Raw genomic sequence first — 17,284 nt, forward strand, 5'->3', positions numbered from 1 at the left:
CATGTAATTCATAAATGAATCTGTAAAACAGGTGGTGGATATCTAAGAGACATCTGGAGAGGCACCTGAAAGAGCACAGCATCGAGGGATGTGGAATTAATGCAGGAAAGTGGGATTAGTATATGCACTCAGTATCAAGATGGTGAGCCAAAGAGCCCGAGTCTATGCTGTTCAACTCTACAAAAAAGACCTGCACCACAGAGAAATTGTTGCTCAACAGGAACTGGATATTGCACAGGCAGAGGAACAATTCAAATACAATGGGGGGGGGTGTGGGGGGGTGCGGTTGGTAGGTTGAGCATGCAGCTGTCGAAACATGCTGTGTTTTTGAATGATTTGCCATCCAACAGCATAAGGATGGGAAATAGGATGAGACTGAGCAAAGAACCTCAAGGAATATGAGAGATAACAGTGCATGAAAAGAAGCCCATCCAGATGATTCTATTGCCATGACTAAAAAGAAAGAAACCCTGCAAGCTAGCTGGAAGTTGTGAAAGGATGATGTAGACATCTGACAGAGGCTGCATAGTTACTCATAACAATATGGAATATTTAAACTTTCACAACCATTTTAATAAACATAATTTCTAAAAAAGAATATTCTATGCTTCAAAGAGACAATGTTCACATAACGTTAAATAGAAACCCTTGCTTAAAAAATTCAACTTTGTAAGTATACAAAGAAATATAGAAAAAAAAGCGTTATAGGATATAGCTGAAGAAAGTATCCCTTTCATAGGAGCCAATATATATTGCATTTACCTTTTTACTGAAGTACAGCATTGAGGGATTTTCAGTTTGTTTCTCAAAGGGCTGATTTTGGTTTGTTCCTGTCTGGACAACTTCTCTTCTCCAAATTCTGATTTTGGTTGTTCAAGAACAGTAAATGTTCCTGTTAAAAAAACCAAAATGTCTAATTTGAATTACAAAGCAGATGGCACTACCAAATCCACTAAATGAATATTACAAATTACCAGGTAAATACGTTGCATCTTTTTGCACAGTTTGGGGGCTCTGCTTTTAAAAAAAGATAATGTACTACATAGTTTAATGAATTAATTGAAAATTAAAGAAACTGTACACCAGATCTATTTTAATTAAATAGAAATAGAAGTAAAGCAACTGTTGCTGATAATAAAATATACCTCATTCATCAAACCATGGAATTTTTGTTTTATCTTATCCAAAGCAACTTTTAATACTAATAAACAAAAAGACGGACCACAAAACAAGGTATTTGTACTGGTCAGAAAATCTGTTTTAAGTTCTAAATGTGTAATTTAATCAGACTGAAATTCCTGATGAATTTTTACTCATTTTGTAATCCATTAACACTAAAAACCACCTCTCAAATTTAGAATAGGATGTGTTAATGGGATGATGTAATGATATAGCAGTAACCTTTGAAGTACTATGATGATAATGCCAATCAGTGATTATCCCAACTTGCTATTATTCCGTCGTCATGGTAGCACAGGGAGAAAGGGTTCTGTGTCATACTGAGGTAGAGCGATGCACAGAAAGCTCAAATTCTCTAGAAATTGATGACTGAAAACACTCATCAGGTCAGGCAGGATTTTTTCTAAATGGTTCTGCATCTGTGTTATTTTACTGTTGCCATTTATTAGTAACTGCCCACTTCAGTATTGATAGTAACTGTTGCTTTCAGATGGCAATAGAATGAATAAATCCTATGCTTTCAATAAGAGCTAGGAAACTGGGAATTTTCAGAGTTTCTAGAGTTAAAGGCAGAAGTATTATTGCCACTAGTCCTCCAACAAGGTATTGACAGCTTGCATGGCACAAATACTGAATTTCTGTGGTCCATGCTCTGTATTCATTACAACGGATCAGTCACTCACATTGTAATTGATCACCAATTCTGTTTGTCCCAAGGAAAGAGTTTACTCAGTTCTTTGCAAAGCTGTTACAATATTTGCACATTATCAATTACAACATCTGCAATGTCAGGGTATAAGCTTTTAGCAAAAAGCAATATTATATATTCACAGAATCCACAAATTTAAGTCATAACTTTCAAGGATAAAAGACACCAACAGCAAAAGGAATTCTCAGTTCAAGTATCTATTTTTTTAGTTCAAGAACTTCCAAACAAAGAGGCTAATGAAATTTGATGTTACTCCAGCAAGAAAGCATATGGCTGCTGCACACAATTGACAAATGGCCTTTCAGTGCGAAGACAGCACGCTAACTTTATACAGCTTGCCAAGATAATCTTATCAATCAGTGCTTACTGCATTGTTGACTTAACTGAATACTTCAGCAAGAGAGAAGTGTTATAGTAGCTAGCACCACTTAAAACTAAACTGCACTGCCTAAAGTCAGTTGCAATTGTTAGACAGGTGCACCACAGCATCAAATCCCACTCCTCATTAAGGGCACCTCCCAGACACTGATCAGTTCATTCCCCACTCACTAGTTATTTGAATGCATATACAGTACAACAATGTGTGGTGCTCTGGATTTCAGCATTTGCAGAATCTCTTGTACATATATAATAAAGCATGAATCTTAATTGTAAATACTATGTTGAACTCTTTAAAAGCTCACAATGGCCACATGTGATACAAACTATTTCATCCCCACAATATTCTAATTGTAAACAAGATGAATCCCACAGGATTTACATGAACAGCAAACTCTATTACATATTTTCTATCAAAAACTTACTGAAAAGGATAATCAGATCAATCAATCCAACATTTCAACAAGCATAAACATCAGCTATTGCATTCACCTCATGTCATTAGTCCTTCTTCAAATTCAAGCCTGTCAATTGATAAACATAGAAACTAATAATTAACTACAGGAATGAGGCAGTGTACTGGAAATAGGGATAAGAACAGAAATTCAAGTACACCCTATCCTTGTTATATGCGTCTTCAAACAATGCAGATTCACAGTTACGCGAAGAACCTATTTCTACCAACTTCTCATTATATGCGTCCAAAACTCAGCTATATGAGGAGCACTGCTTTCCCGCCAATACAAGTCACGTGCGCACGCCTCACAGTCTCACTGTTGGGATAAGAAGCACCGCTTTCCCGCTAATACAAGTCACGTGCACACGCTTCACAGTCTCACATTGGTTTTGGCAATGTGTGGATGAGCGATCTTGCGCTCTTAAACTTTTGTTGATTTTAACCTACGGTGCACTGATTTTGTGCTTGAAATATTTAACTATGCCTCCTAAGCACCCGATGTCAAGTCCTGGGCCATCAGCCAAGCGGCAGAGAACCACTTTAACACTTGAAAAAAAGTTGGAAATTATAAACAGGGCAGCGTCAGGTGAAGGTAACACAGCTCTGGGACGCTACTTCAGCCTGGGTGAGTCCACAATCAGAAACATAAAGAAAAATGCTGAGAAAATAAAAAGTGCAGTGATTGATTCAGCACAAGTGTCTTCAAAGATTGTTACCAAAGTACGTAACCTGATTATGACAAAAATGGAGAAAATGTTGAGTTTGTACATTGAGCATGAAACAAAAAAAACCAACTTAGTTCTGATCATCTTCGTGTGAAAGCTTTGGAAATTTATGGATGCCTTTGTTCAGAGGCTAGTGAGGAAGTGTCAAGGGATATTGTTAGCTTTAATACAAGTAGGGGATGGTTTTCTAAGTTTGTTAATCGTCACAGGCTTCACAACTTAGCTGTGCGTGGTGAGCAAGCTCGTGCTGACCACGAAGCTGCTGAACGCTACCCTGTGCAGTTGTGGGCTTTGATAGCTGGGTTAGGCATCACACCAAGGCAGGTGTTTAATGCAGACGAGACCGGGCTTTTTTGGAAGCGTATGCCAAAACGCACTTACATAAGTAAGGATGAAAAACTGCGTCAGGTTTCAAGGCAGCAAAGGATAGATTGACTTTGCCTATGTGTTCCAATGCCGAAGGAGACTGTAAGACGAAGCCTCTCTTAGTTTACCATTCACTAAACCCACATGCTCTTAAGGGTTTGAGTAAGAATATGCTTCCTGTCCACTGGGCAGCTAACAAGAAAGCATGGGTCACTGGTCAAATCTTTGAAGACTGGTTTGCTAATCATTTTGCTGTTGAGGCTGAACACTACTGCCGGGAACAGAATCTTGCCTTTAAAGCTCTTTTGTTGCTTGACAATGCGCTAGCTCATCCTAAACATTTGGACAGCATTCATCCTAACATAACAGTGTGCTTCCTGCCACCTAACACAACATCGCTGATTCAACCACTCGACCAAAGTGTGATATCCACATTTAAGGCCTATTTTTTACAGCGAACTATCTCTCAGATGCTGCAAGCAACAGATGATCTTGAAAATCCTGGGAGTTTACCAACAGTGAGGGAATGGTGGAAGTCTTTCAATGTCAGACATGTCATCAACAACATTGATGAATCCTGGAAAGAGGTCAAGTCTTCCACTCTCAATGGAGCGTGGAAATCAATTTGGGCGGAGTGTGTGCACACCCTCAAGGGGTTTCCTACCTTCACTGCAGCTGTCCAGGATTGTGTGGCCCTGAGCCGTAAAATTGGTGGGGAAGGATTCTCAGATCTCGAGACTGCTGACATGGTAGAACTCCCAGATTCTCATGATGAAGAATTAAATGTGGATGACCTTCTGCGTTTAACTCAGAATGAAGGTGATAACGATGAAGAAGAAAGTGTCGAGTTGCAGGTGAAGGATTTTACGGTGCAGCAACTGGCAGAATGTTTTAAGGTTGCGGAACACTTGGCACAAATGGCGATAGACATGGACACAAGTTTAGAATAGAGTCAGAATCTCAGTCATTCCCTGCAGTCAAGTCTTCTTCCCTACAAGCAAATTTACGCTGAAAAACAAAATGCTGCCAAGCAAACAACCCTCACCACTTTCTTCAAACCGGTGTCATCTCCTGCTGCCAGCAGTACCGAGAGTTCTGTGAGTCTTCCCTCACCTCTTGCTGTCCTTGATGATCCTGACGACACACAACCATCCACCTCATCCATGTAAAGCTGCCCAACACCACAACAACCACTCATCTCCCAGAGCGAACACACCTGCCACTGTTGGTGAGCACTGTACACCCTAGTATGTTAACTTTCTATGATTTATTATGTTGAATATTACCTTAAATTGATGAAATATAATACGAATGTTGCCTTGTGGTACTGCTTTTGTGTCGTATTGGTATGAAAATGTAATAAATTACAGATAAAACATATTTAGGAAGCCCTCCAGAACACATCCCTATCTTCTCTATTTAAATAATTATTCACATTATTCGTCAACTTCGAGGAACGTATCCCCCGCATATAACAAGGATAGGGTGTAAAACAAAAAAATTCTACAAGTAACATAGAAAACAGAATTGAAACAGTCTGCACATATTTTTAAGCCTTACCAAGCATTGCAATTATTACCATTGCTTTGTTCAGTGGCTTTTTTTAAATCTCTATTTCCTAAATGAAGGATACAGAGGAGCAAACTATATAAATGATTCATCACTGGTCAAACAGGATTCTTATCACTGGAAGTATTCAAAGCTTAATCTCAAAAAAAAGCTGAGAGAAAAATGTGGTAAAATTAACCTTAAACCTGCCAGGATATTTAAAAGATTGTTCTGTGGTGAATATTGTACAATCTATTTAGTGTATGTAAATCAATATATTAAAATAATGTCTATTTGAGATTAATTCTTTAGCATTTGGAAGACTAAATAAACAGAGGCAGATATAGAAGCAACTTTCATGAAAAAAAATTAATGTTGATTGTTCCTAACATTCACATGAAACTACCGATAAGGTGCAAACAACAAAAAAACCCAGCTTTTATAGCAATGCAAGCTGAGTCAGGATATCCTGTCTCTGTAATGGAAAACAATTTTTAAAATACATTTTTATCTTATGATATCTGGCAAAAAGTAATAGACTACAAATTTTAGAAATCTAAAAGAGCAAAAAATGGTTTAGAAATACTACATAGAACTAGTGAAAAAAAATGAAGGCTCACAAAAATTGCTGGTGAACGCAGCAGAATTGGAATGTTGTCTGCCAATGGCTGGGTCTGTTTACTTTTGATTCCTTATACACTAGTGAGCACTTTTTCACAATTACCATTGGCAGCTTAAAATGATCAGTTAACAGAAAGAATACAAGGGCCACAAAATGTTGCACACACCTCTCCCCACCACGACGGAAAAGAAAAAGCAGTCAAAAAACAATGACTACACTGTTGCTGGCTGTAGTTATGAGGAAATAAGTTCCTTATAATGATTCAGCTACAAGGCATTATTGCATTGCACATGACATATTATGTTAAAGAGACATTTGCTTGGGCTGCACATTGAGTTTGTGCTGTAAAGCTGGCACTCTCACAACAATGAATCAACTCCTAGGGAAGTGTTGAGAGACTGCTTGTTAGTCTAGCTGGGATATCTGGTGTACCCACTCAATACTGAATGAGTGAGCAGCATTGCAAGTACAGGCTATGGATAAGGATTGATAGCATCTTCACCGTGTGTTGGTAGTCTATTCTGATCTTACAGTATCTCTATCAGCCCCTGTTGTATGTGATCGAAGCTGCTGTCTACCCCTCTGTTTGGATGCACAGCCCTTCCCAGCATGAATATTTCTCAATGGTGACAAGTTCAAATACCATTGTCACTATACAGAGTAGGGACAGCAGTGCAGCAAACTAGCCTCTTTCTCTCCCTCTCTCTCTCTCTCTCTCTCAGCCTTCTCATTCCTTGGAATGCAGCCTGAGTGTTAAGTACAGTAGCAATACTGAAATGCAAACTGGATTAGCAGGTTATTCTGAATTTATCTGTCTTTTAATTAGTAATGATTAACATTTCTGGACCTTGTGACAACTAATCAAGGGCAATGTAATGGTATTGACCTGGTAATGGAGTACGGTGGGGGGGGGGGGAGAGAGAGAATGGGGAGGTAGAGGTTATTCACACAGGTACACCACAGGGCTGTATGCTTAGCTCCGTGGGATACCTGTGCTGATGGCGAGTGTGGAGGACATGTCATCGCCAATCCATACAGACTGAGAAACAGCATGGATCCAGTTACAAAGGGAGGGACAAGATCCAGGTCTTGAAGCTTAGTGACAACTTTCAAGGGGATGTTGTTAAATGCTGAGCTGTAGTCAATGAAAAGCATCCTGACATATGCATCTTCATTGTTCAGGCGTTCAAGAGCCGAAATTGCATTTGCTGCTGACTTGTAGGCAAATTGGAGTGGATCCAAGTCACTCAGACATGAGTTGTTATGCTTCATAACCTTCATCACAGTTGATGTAATTGCCACTAGACCAGGGATCCCCAACCTTTTTTGAACTGCGGACCAGTTTAATATTGACAATATTCTTGCGGACCGGCCAACGGGGGATGGTAGGGTTGCCAACGGACAACAGCAGCAGTCACATACGTTGTTTACTCCGAGAAAGACTACAATGACCATGAAGCCTTGCGCGGGCACCAGTACACATGCGTGTACGTGCCGATTTTTCTCAACAAATCATTCTTGGCGATTCTGTTTGCGGGGCGGGGGGGGGGTTGTTATCACCTATATTCTGGTTGTGATTAACACCCAATTGTGATAAATTGGCTAATACACCCAATTTCGTTTCTAAAAGGGTTTATCTAACGAATTTAATATTAAACACACAGCGCATATTTTCCTCGCATGAATATAGTGAGAAGTCAATTATCGGGGAGCTTGAGGTAAGTGTTGAAGGAGCTTCCAGTAGAAGTGGTAGAGGCAGATTTGATATTATCATTTAAAGAAAAATTGGATAGGAATATGGACAGGAAAGGAATGGAGGGTTAGGGGCTGAGTGCAGGTCGGTGGGACTAGGTGAGAGTAGCGTTCGGCATGGACTAGAAGGGCCAAGATGGCCTGTTTCCGTGCTGTAATTGTTATATGGTTATATAAGTCACTAGCATCATAACATTTTAAGTAACGTTTGGATATTAAGCACACAGTACATATTTTCCCTGTATGAACATATAAAATCATTGCAACACACCAATATCGCTGAATCAGTGAGAGCCATGGGCTTGTTTCCCTGCAACAAGACGGTCCCATCGAGGGGTGATGGGAGACAGCGATACACGAAGGGGGTTCCTTATGTCCAGTCTATTCCGCAATTTAGTTTTCGTTGCATTCATTGCAGAGATATGTTGGAAATGGAAGCAATGTTTTCAGTGCTTTCGTGGCTATCTCAGGATATTTAGCCTTGACTTTGATCCAGAATGCCGGCAGAGATGTTATGTCAAACATACTTTTCAGCCCGCCGTCATTTGCAAGCTCGAGGAGTTGATCTCCTTCCCATGCTGACATGGATGACGCGCAGGTAATGACCTCACTTGCGTAATGGCTCAACAGTGCGTGACAGGGAATGAGGAAAGGTGCAGCTGACTCATATCGCCAAATCATATCATTTCCTTGAAGCTCAGTAGCACATGCTTTGCGGCCCGGTGGTTGGGGACCGCTACACTAGACAATAGTCAGGTTACCAAGTTCTTCTTGGGCACTGGTATGTACCTCAGTCTACTGAAGTACAAGGTTAAAGATGTCCATAAACACTCCAGCCAGTTGAATAGCACAGATCTTCAGTACTTGGCCAGGTACACCATTTGGGACAGATGCTATCCATGGATTCACCCTTTTAAGGATTCACTCTGGCCTCAGCGACTGAGATCACAGGGTCAGGGTCTGAGGGGAGTTGGGGGATGTTGGTGGGGGGGTGGTTGTGAAGGAGTTGTTGCCACATTCTGTTGGCCAAAGCAAGCATCATATTCATTGAGCTCATTTGAGAGCAAAACCTCATTGCCATTTATGTTGCTTGGTTTTACTTTGTAGACGGCAACGCATCCAAGCCCTACCACAGTTGGAGAACATTGAATTTTGATTGAGATGGCCTCTGGAGGTCATACTTGGACCTCTTGTACTTCTCTTGATCAAGTCTTGAATGCCATTGATCTAGACCTTAGCAGAGTTCTAATCTGTTGATTCATCCAAGGATTTTGGTTGGGGAAAACAATGATTTTGTGGGAACACACTGTACATACACACTTGTGCATATGATAATAAATTTGATTTAGAAAAAAATCAATCTGACACATAAACATATTTTAGTGCTGAACCAAGTGTACCAGTTGTTATGCTTTGTAACTTCAAAACATTAAATTAATTCAAAAGACACTGGAGTCAGAAATATGGGTGTAATTTCGTCTTTAAGCAAGATCGTGCACATATCATGTGGCAGCGTGATGATGTATGCAATTAACACATTTTTTTTACATATAACCAGTAATGAATTATTTAAGCGGACAAGAATGCTTAATCAAATATATACCAAAAATCATTCAAATATCATTGAAATATTAAATACACAACACTAATCACTAACATTAGTGTTAATGCTTACCTTCAGTTTTGTTCTTCTCAAGCAACAAAAGAGACAGTTTTCATCAAATGACCAGTCAGAAACATCTGTAGCTCAGTCTGTGAAATTCAAGAATAATTTTAACTTTTAGTTCTGTTTTTGACTCCTCTCCACTCTCATGTGCCATGCTGCTCAACAACCAATCTATTCTTCATTTCAGAAAGTGAATGATCTCTCAAATAGCAACGTCTATTATGACAAATCGCTCATCCTTTTAGTCAACGGGAGGTACATTTGGCAGTATCACGGATTCCAGTTAATTTGGACACATTGGGACGGGTACATTTTGGCCCAAGTACGTGGCTGTCCCAGTTAGCTGGTTTTATGGAAATAGATTAAAAAGGTATAATATAAAAAGACAAACTAATGTGTAACTGAGTGACAAATTATGTATTTACATGAAATACAGAAATTAGAACACCAGTATCACAGTATTATTAATTTTAATAGTTTCATCCAGTGTATACTGCCATGTTCTTTTTGAATGTAACAGACTCCTAGGGTAAATTTTTTGGCTATTGTCAAATCTTTTCGCAGCATCTTGGCAAGGGTCTGAACTTTATTTAAAAGAACTCAAACTAAAATACAAAATAAATCAAAACAAATCACTGCTTTTTTTTTGAATTGGCATCCGTTGGCCCAAACGAAGAACATATGTACACACAACTAATGCCATTTAAGAAGTGTTCACTCTAACAAGGTGTGGACTCTTAACAGTCACACATCTGCACATGACAGATGCTAGTTAGAAACTGTTCTGCAACATTCTGTCCCAATTAAGTGGCAAAGTGTCCCAAATAAACAAAGGGAATCCAGGCTATCTTCTTGATTAGTTTTTGTCCAAAATAAGTGGCTACCCTGATTAACGGAACCCATTATACTTCTAAGATTACTCCCTCTGAAAGCAAAAGCAGTCATTCATTTGTATGCTGTAAATGAGACATACAATTGAAGATTGTAATAAGTGAAGCAGACTGATACAGCTATTCCTCCCCCCCCCGGTATATAAACACATTTTATTCCTCCTTTGCTTGGCATCCAGTTGCCAAGGTAACATTTCTATCACCTTCAAGAGATCAGAATCAGGTTTAATATCAGTGGCACTTGTCGTGAAATTTGTTGTGTTTGCAGCAGCAGTACAATGCAATTCTTAATTTTAAAAACATGAATTACTGTGTGTATTATATATAATAATTAAATTAGTGCAAAAATAGAAATAAAGTAGTCCATTCAAAAATCAGATGGCAGAGGGGAAGAAGCAATTCCTGAATCATTGATGTGTGTGCCTTCAGGCTCCTGTACCTCCTCCCTGATGGTAGCAATTAGAACAAGGCATGACCTGGGTAATCTGGGTCCTTAAAGATGAATGCTGCCTTTTTGAGGCTTCACTCCTTGAAGATGTCCTAGGTGGTTACTAGGGGAGCTAGTGCCCATCATGGAGCTAAACAAGTTTACAACTCTCTGCAGTTTAATTTGATCCTGTGCAGTAGACCCCCCCCCCGCCGCCAACACAATATAAAATAATAGATTTAAGCTTTCTGTCAATGCTGTTTTTCTATTCAGACTTAATGCAATAGTGGTCTGATAATAAATCATGCTCAAATTTACCCCTATTTTCTGAAAGCACAATGAAATACTGAATTAAGATTAGAAATTACAGTATATTGCAGTCAAGTCAAGGTAGTTATCAGAATGCACAGCAAATTAAAATGTTCCTGCAACATTTGTTATTTTAAGCTAAGCACCTCAGTACAGTTCCGGTCTTAAAACTAACAGCAGGAAAAATACAATGGACATAGTTACGGAGACTACTAATTGTTACCCGTTTTCACTATATGCCACACCAATGACTTTCCTTAATTCACCATCAAGCGATAATCAAAATGCCAGAAATGTCCTAAACAGCAAGCAGCAGAGAATCTACCATTGGATTTGGACTGCAGCACAATGTTGAATCAAACTAATGAGAGCTTTATACAGCATCTTATCAGGTTAGTGTGAAACAGGGCACCTGGAATGAATCATAACCCTTATCTGGCTTTAACATACTTCACTATTCTGTCAATAAAAAGAATAAGTATTTGCAACAATTAACTGCATATAATGTAAAGATGAGTAAATAATAGTCAACTCAAGAGGTGTGGCAACTAAATTTAAATACATACACAAAATTATATACTCAAACATGAATTAAGTCAGTAGAATTTTAAAATTTAAAATAAAAGCTAGTGTCAGGCAAGCCCAATACTATTACTGCCATATTTTAAATTAGAAACTTCTTAAAAAAAAATCTCCAGCCATGTTCTTAGTGCCCACCTTTTATTTATCTGATGATCAATAACAACAAATGGAAAAAAAAGGATCCCTTTTCAATATGGCCACAGTTCCACAATACTTGCAACTTGGGTCTAAAAATTGACAATTTACATTTTCCCTTAAAAATATACATTAATGTGAGCTGCTTCTAAAAAAAATGAGTAACACCAGTTTTTGCAAAGTGAACATCCCTCCAACATAAAAACCAAAAAATAGATAAATATTGTCTCATATCATTTATGCAAAGAAAAATCAGAGACTTGTCTACGGCTTACATTATCTCTAGTTATTGCCATCTCAGGATCTAGCTGGGAATTTAATATTTTCCTTTGAATTCCATTTCACATTTTCACCTTTGCCAAGGCAAGCCAAAACTAATTACTATTCTCAGAACAAAAAAAATTTAAACACAAAAGTGAAAAATCTGTTTTAATTATTTTATACAAATTCCATTGATAGAAGGTCCTCCAAACTTCCAGGAAGATTTTTGCAAAATGAACTTCACTGTAAAGTCCATTTGTTGTTTGTTTCATTAACAAAATAATGTATTTTATTAGTCATGCTTATGCCTCATCCAATTTTTGAAGACATTCATTACTCAGTTTTCTACTTAGTGGGTAATGGGCATAGACAGTGTCCATTAATTTACAGAATATTTAGTTTGAGTCCGAAAACTTGTCTTGCTCTCCCATCTCTAAAATGCAAACCTGCGGAATACAAGAAACAAAAAAACCTGCACTTTCCTTCTGATTTTGTTTTGGGAGACTTCATTAAAACAAATTAAATGTTTACCTTCAAACAGGCTGATATCTTTTAGAAGTCAAGGTCCAAACAGCCAATCCAAAAAGCTTTCAAACCCTTATAGGAAAACAATTATGACAACATGAGTGCAAACAATCATTCTGGCAACAACCTATAGGAGCTGAAATAGTAAGAGTTAATTTTAGAATTTTAAAATCTAACAAGTTGTCGCACAGCATCATCAAAATGCAATAAACAGCATTACTCAGTATATTTACAAACAATGAACGTTAGCAATTTAAACATCTCGTCAATATTTATAAGAAACAGAATTTAGCTGGAAACTAACTTCATAATACAAGCATTGTTGACCCTTTGCTGTACATTAAAATACATGGTTGGCAGACAGAATCAATAATGATTCATTAAATATAACAAGAGCTTCACTGTATATTGTGCTTTACTTAACCTGCAGTGCTTGATGTAATTATTCATGTTCCAGTGCATGCAGACAAACAATTGTTTCTTTCATTGTTATAACAATCAGGCAGCTGAAAGTGCCCAATCCTTTACACACCACCTATACAATATCAGATTTAATATATGTCTACATGTCAAATTAGATCATTTACTATACTTTTGAGGAAAGATTTACATACTTTAAAATTAAACTGCATGACACCTGCTTTGACCAAATCATATGAACATCAGAAATAGCAGCAGGGATTGGCAATTGACCATCTAAGGCTATTCAGCCATTAAATAAGATCATAACTAAACTTAAAGCTCATCGAATTCCCAATCATCATATCCCAGTAGCATCCAAAAATCTACCAATTTCAACTTTGAAAACTTTGTGTAGTAGTACAAGACGCTTGGCTCATCTCAACAAGTCTTCAGTATTTCTGCGCTCCAAACTTATTGTGACGAAGGCCAATTAAACAATTTGCCTTCCTAGTTGCTTGCTGTATCTGCACATTTACTTTGTTTGTCTTTTGTATGAATACAATTCTGCACAATTCACTATTTTCACACCAATAAATTAATTACTCAGCTTTTCTACACTATCACATTAATTTGTATGAGCAGAGGTCAGCATCAGTATATTAGACCAAAGGGCTGTTCCTGTTCTGTACAAATATGGCAGACATCCCACCCTGCAAAAACTCATTTGAAGGAGGTAGTACCAACACCCCTGTCCCCCGCAACCCCATATTCCAACCCCCCCCCGTCGACCTCCAAGGGTGCATGTCTACAGGACATTTGATTATGAAAGAACACAACAATTTATTTGATCACATATTGAAACTATTTACATATATATATTCCTTGTTGAGTATTTTTGTTGGCAGTCTCAATGCTAATAGCTAAATGCAAATACAAATAGCTTTTCTATTTCTTTTGCAAACTTTCCTTGCACTGTGATGTGGCTTGCTTGGCAGATTTGAGCATTTTGCCGGAAGTCTCAACCTCATAGCAGTCTGTATCAATGAATTTATTAATCTTGCAAGACATCAGATTCACAAGTGTTTTGTGAGACAGCTGACTTTTGAATTCTGTCTTAATGTGACGCACCGTGCAGAATGCCCTTTCTACATCACAATTAGAATTTGACAGCACCAAAAGCAGCTTCATCAACTGGTAGAGCTCTTTGAATTTCAACTGCCCTGTGCTCACAGATTTTACTTTGGACAGCTTCCCCCAGAACTCATCAATTGGCAAACTTTTGTAGTTTGGCACCAGTCCTTCAAGGTTAGTTGAGACATAATCCAGGACTTCCAAGTGGAGCTGTTCTCTTGCATCTGCCTTGATCACATTTGGAAATCTCAGCTCTAGTGACCTTCTCTGTCAGACTTTGGTTTTCTGCTGAAAAGAACTATGAAATACTTGAGCAGCCTTCCCTACGCTTAGCCTCCCTAATATGTTGTGATCCCCAAAAGAAATAAAAGCATAAGGTGTATCCTTATTATATTGTTTTATGCAGAAAATGTGACATTAAAATATGTACTTATATTATCATGGAGTCTTTTTTTATTCTATTACAACTTTAAGCAAGTCTACAGGGAGTTTGGCCTCATCACGTAGGACATCAATAGAGTCGCTCCTTAGCAGCTAGCCAGCTAGTTTAAATAACGTTAGCTATGCTAATGAATGAATGACACCTGTTAAACTCACCTCAACATGTCTTTTACAGTCATTTAACCCACCATGGGCAATAGAAAAGTCACTGCGGCAAACAGCGCAGCAAGCAACCCTGTCATTTTTTTTACCCCTATTAGGCAGGGGTACACTTGATTGTAGTCTGGGATGAAGTATATTTTATATTTTCTTTTTTTGGAATACCCTGCCATGGTGCTGCAGGACACTAAACTGAACTGATGGACAATGAAAGGGACAGAGAGGTCGACTGTAAAGCCCACCCACAGAGAAAACTGATTGGTCTCTCTTTGTGCTAAGACGACCTATCAGGATGCTCTCTCTGTCACTCTCTCACTATGTCCGTCACTCGCTCTCTCTGTCTGTCTCTCTCAAAAAAATCTATTTCCGGGATATTGTATATAATTTGCAGGCGTCAGGGAGCCGCTATCAATATGCAAGGGTGAGGGGGACTCCCGGAACTTCCGGGAGAGGTGGGATGTCTGCTATGGAATTGTACTCCACCTGTCATTTTCATGCTCTGACCATGCTCTGATCAAACTGACCTTCCTAGCTAGCTTTGAATTATCAGGAAACAGCTATTTTATACCCATTCTTTTCAGCTGTCATGTATGTAAATTCTGCTTTAGGCTAAAACTGATCCTATTAACAGAGCAACCTGAAAATGTCCTGCTAACTTCTACTTACTTGCTTTCTGTCCTAGTACCAATCTACCACCAATGATAAAAGGTTACCTTTAACAAGACCTCCTATTTTAAGTCCTGACGAAGGGTCTCGGCCTGAAACGTCGACTGCGTCTCTTCCTATAGATGCTGCTTGGCCTGCTGCGTTCACCAGCAACTTTGATGTATGTTGCTTGAATTTCCAGCATCTGCAGAATTCCTGTTGTTTGCTCCTATTTTAAGTAATCTTTTCTGTGACACCTTAGCAAATAAATTATGAAAAATACATATTTTCTATCTCCTGCCTATTTTTTGTTACTCCACTGTTCCCCCCCAGAAGAAAATAGTACAACCAGCTGTTAAATTACTAATATAATTCACCACATACTGTGCAAATAAAATTGATTAAAGTCTTGTGTATTACCATGGATGCCAGGGTTGCTTAAACAACTACTGTGAAACTAACACACATTTCAACCTCGCTGACAATCAACACATATGCACTTCAAAGTTACGTGCTTAGCTCTCTACTCTACTCTACTCATGACTGTGTGGCTAGGCACAGCTCAAACACCATAAATTCACCAATAACAACTGTTGTTGGCACAATCTCAGATGGAGACAAGGTGGTGTACAAAAGTGAGATAAACAAGTGGTGTCACAACAACATCCTTGTATTGACTGTGGATTTCAGAAAGGGGAAGTTGGGGGAATACACGCCAGTCCTCTGAGGGCTCAGAGGTGGAAAAGGTGAGCAGTTTCAATTCCTGGGTGTCAGCATCTCAGAATATTTGTCCTGGGCCCAACTCATTAATGCAATCACAAAAAAAGCATGTTCATTTTAGCATGTCAGGAAAAACTCTAGTAAATTACAGATGCACTAGGGAGAGCATTCTGACTGGTTATATCACTGCCTGATATGAAAGCTCCAATGCACAAAGTCAAAACGGGGTTGTAGACTCTTGCCAGCATCATCACAGGCACGAGCCTCCCCTCCATCAAGGATATCTTCAAAGATAGTTCCTCAAGGTGGCATCCATCATTAAGGTTCATCCATTTATCTCATTACTACCATCAAGGAGGTGGAACAGGAGCCTGAAGCCTACATTCAGTGTTTTTGGAACAGCTTCTTTCCCTCGGTCAACAAACTTCTGAACAGTCCACAAGCCAGTGAACACTATTTCATCATTCCTCTTCTGCACTATTTTATGTTTTATTGTACAAGCCCCATTTCCAGAAAAGTTGGGATATTTTCCAAAATGCAATAAAAACAAAAATCTGTGATATGTTAATTCATGTGAACCTTGATTTAACTGACAAAAGTACAAAGAAAAGATTTTCAATAGTTTTACTGACCAACTTAATTGTATTTTATAAATATACACAAATTTAGAATTTGATGGCTGCAACACACTCAACAAAAGTTGGGACAGACTTAAAATAAGATTGAAAAGTGCACAGAATATTCAAGTAACACCGGTTTGGAAGACTCCACATTAAGCAGGCTAATTGGTAGTAGGTGAGGTATCATGACTGGGTATAAAAGTAGCGTCTATCAAAGGCTCAGTCTTTGCAAGCAAGGATGGGTCGTGGCTCACCCCTTTGTGCCAAAATTCATGAGAGAATTGTTAGTCAGTTCAAAAGGAACATTTCTCAATGCAAGATTGCAGAGAATTTAGGTCTTTCAACATCTACAGTACATAATATTGCGAAAAGATTCAGAGAATTCAGAGACATCTCAGTGCGTAAAGGGCAAGGTCGGAAACCACTGTTGAATGCGTGTGATCTTCGAGCCCTCAGGCAGCACTGCCTAAGAAACCTTCATGCTACTGTGACAATTATAGCCACCTGGGCTCGGGAGTGCTTCGGAAAACCATTGTCACTCAACACAGTCCGTCGCTGCATCCAGAAATGCAACTTGAAACTGTATTACGCAAGGAGAAAGCCATACATCAACTATGCAGAAACGCCGGCGAGTT

General features: G+C 38.7%; 1 protein-coding gene across 2 annotated transcripts in view; it reads right to left on the minus strand.

Moving 5' to 3' along the window:
- Positions 1–17,284, minus strand: part of wu:fc17b08 (uncharacterized) — a 118,038-nt gene that overhangs the window by 90,246 nt on the left and 10,508 nt on the right. For both annotated transcript variants that reach the window (XM_063071366.1, XM_063071365.1), the window contains exons 2-4: positions 12,538–12,603; positions 9,412–9,488; positions 763–892 (exon numbers count right to left, since the gene is read on the minus strand). The gene's annotated coding sequence lies outside the window, so the exon portion shown is untranslated. The remainder of the gene's footprint in view (positions 1–762; positions 893–9,411; positions 9,489–12,537; positions 12,604–17,284) is intronic.

This window comes from Mobula hypostoma, chromosome 19 (genome assembly GCF_963921235.1).
Source record: "Mobula hypostoma chromosome 19, sMobHyp1.1, whole genome shotgun sequence".
Classification (NCBI taxonomy): Eukaryota; Metazoa; Chordata; class Chondrichthyes; order Myliobatiformes; family Myliobatidae; genus Mobula; species Mobula hypostoma.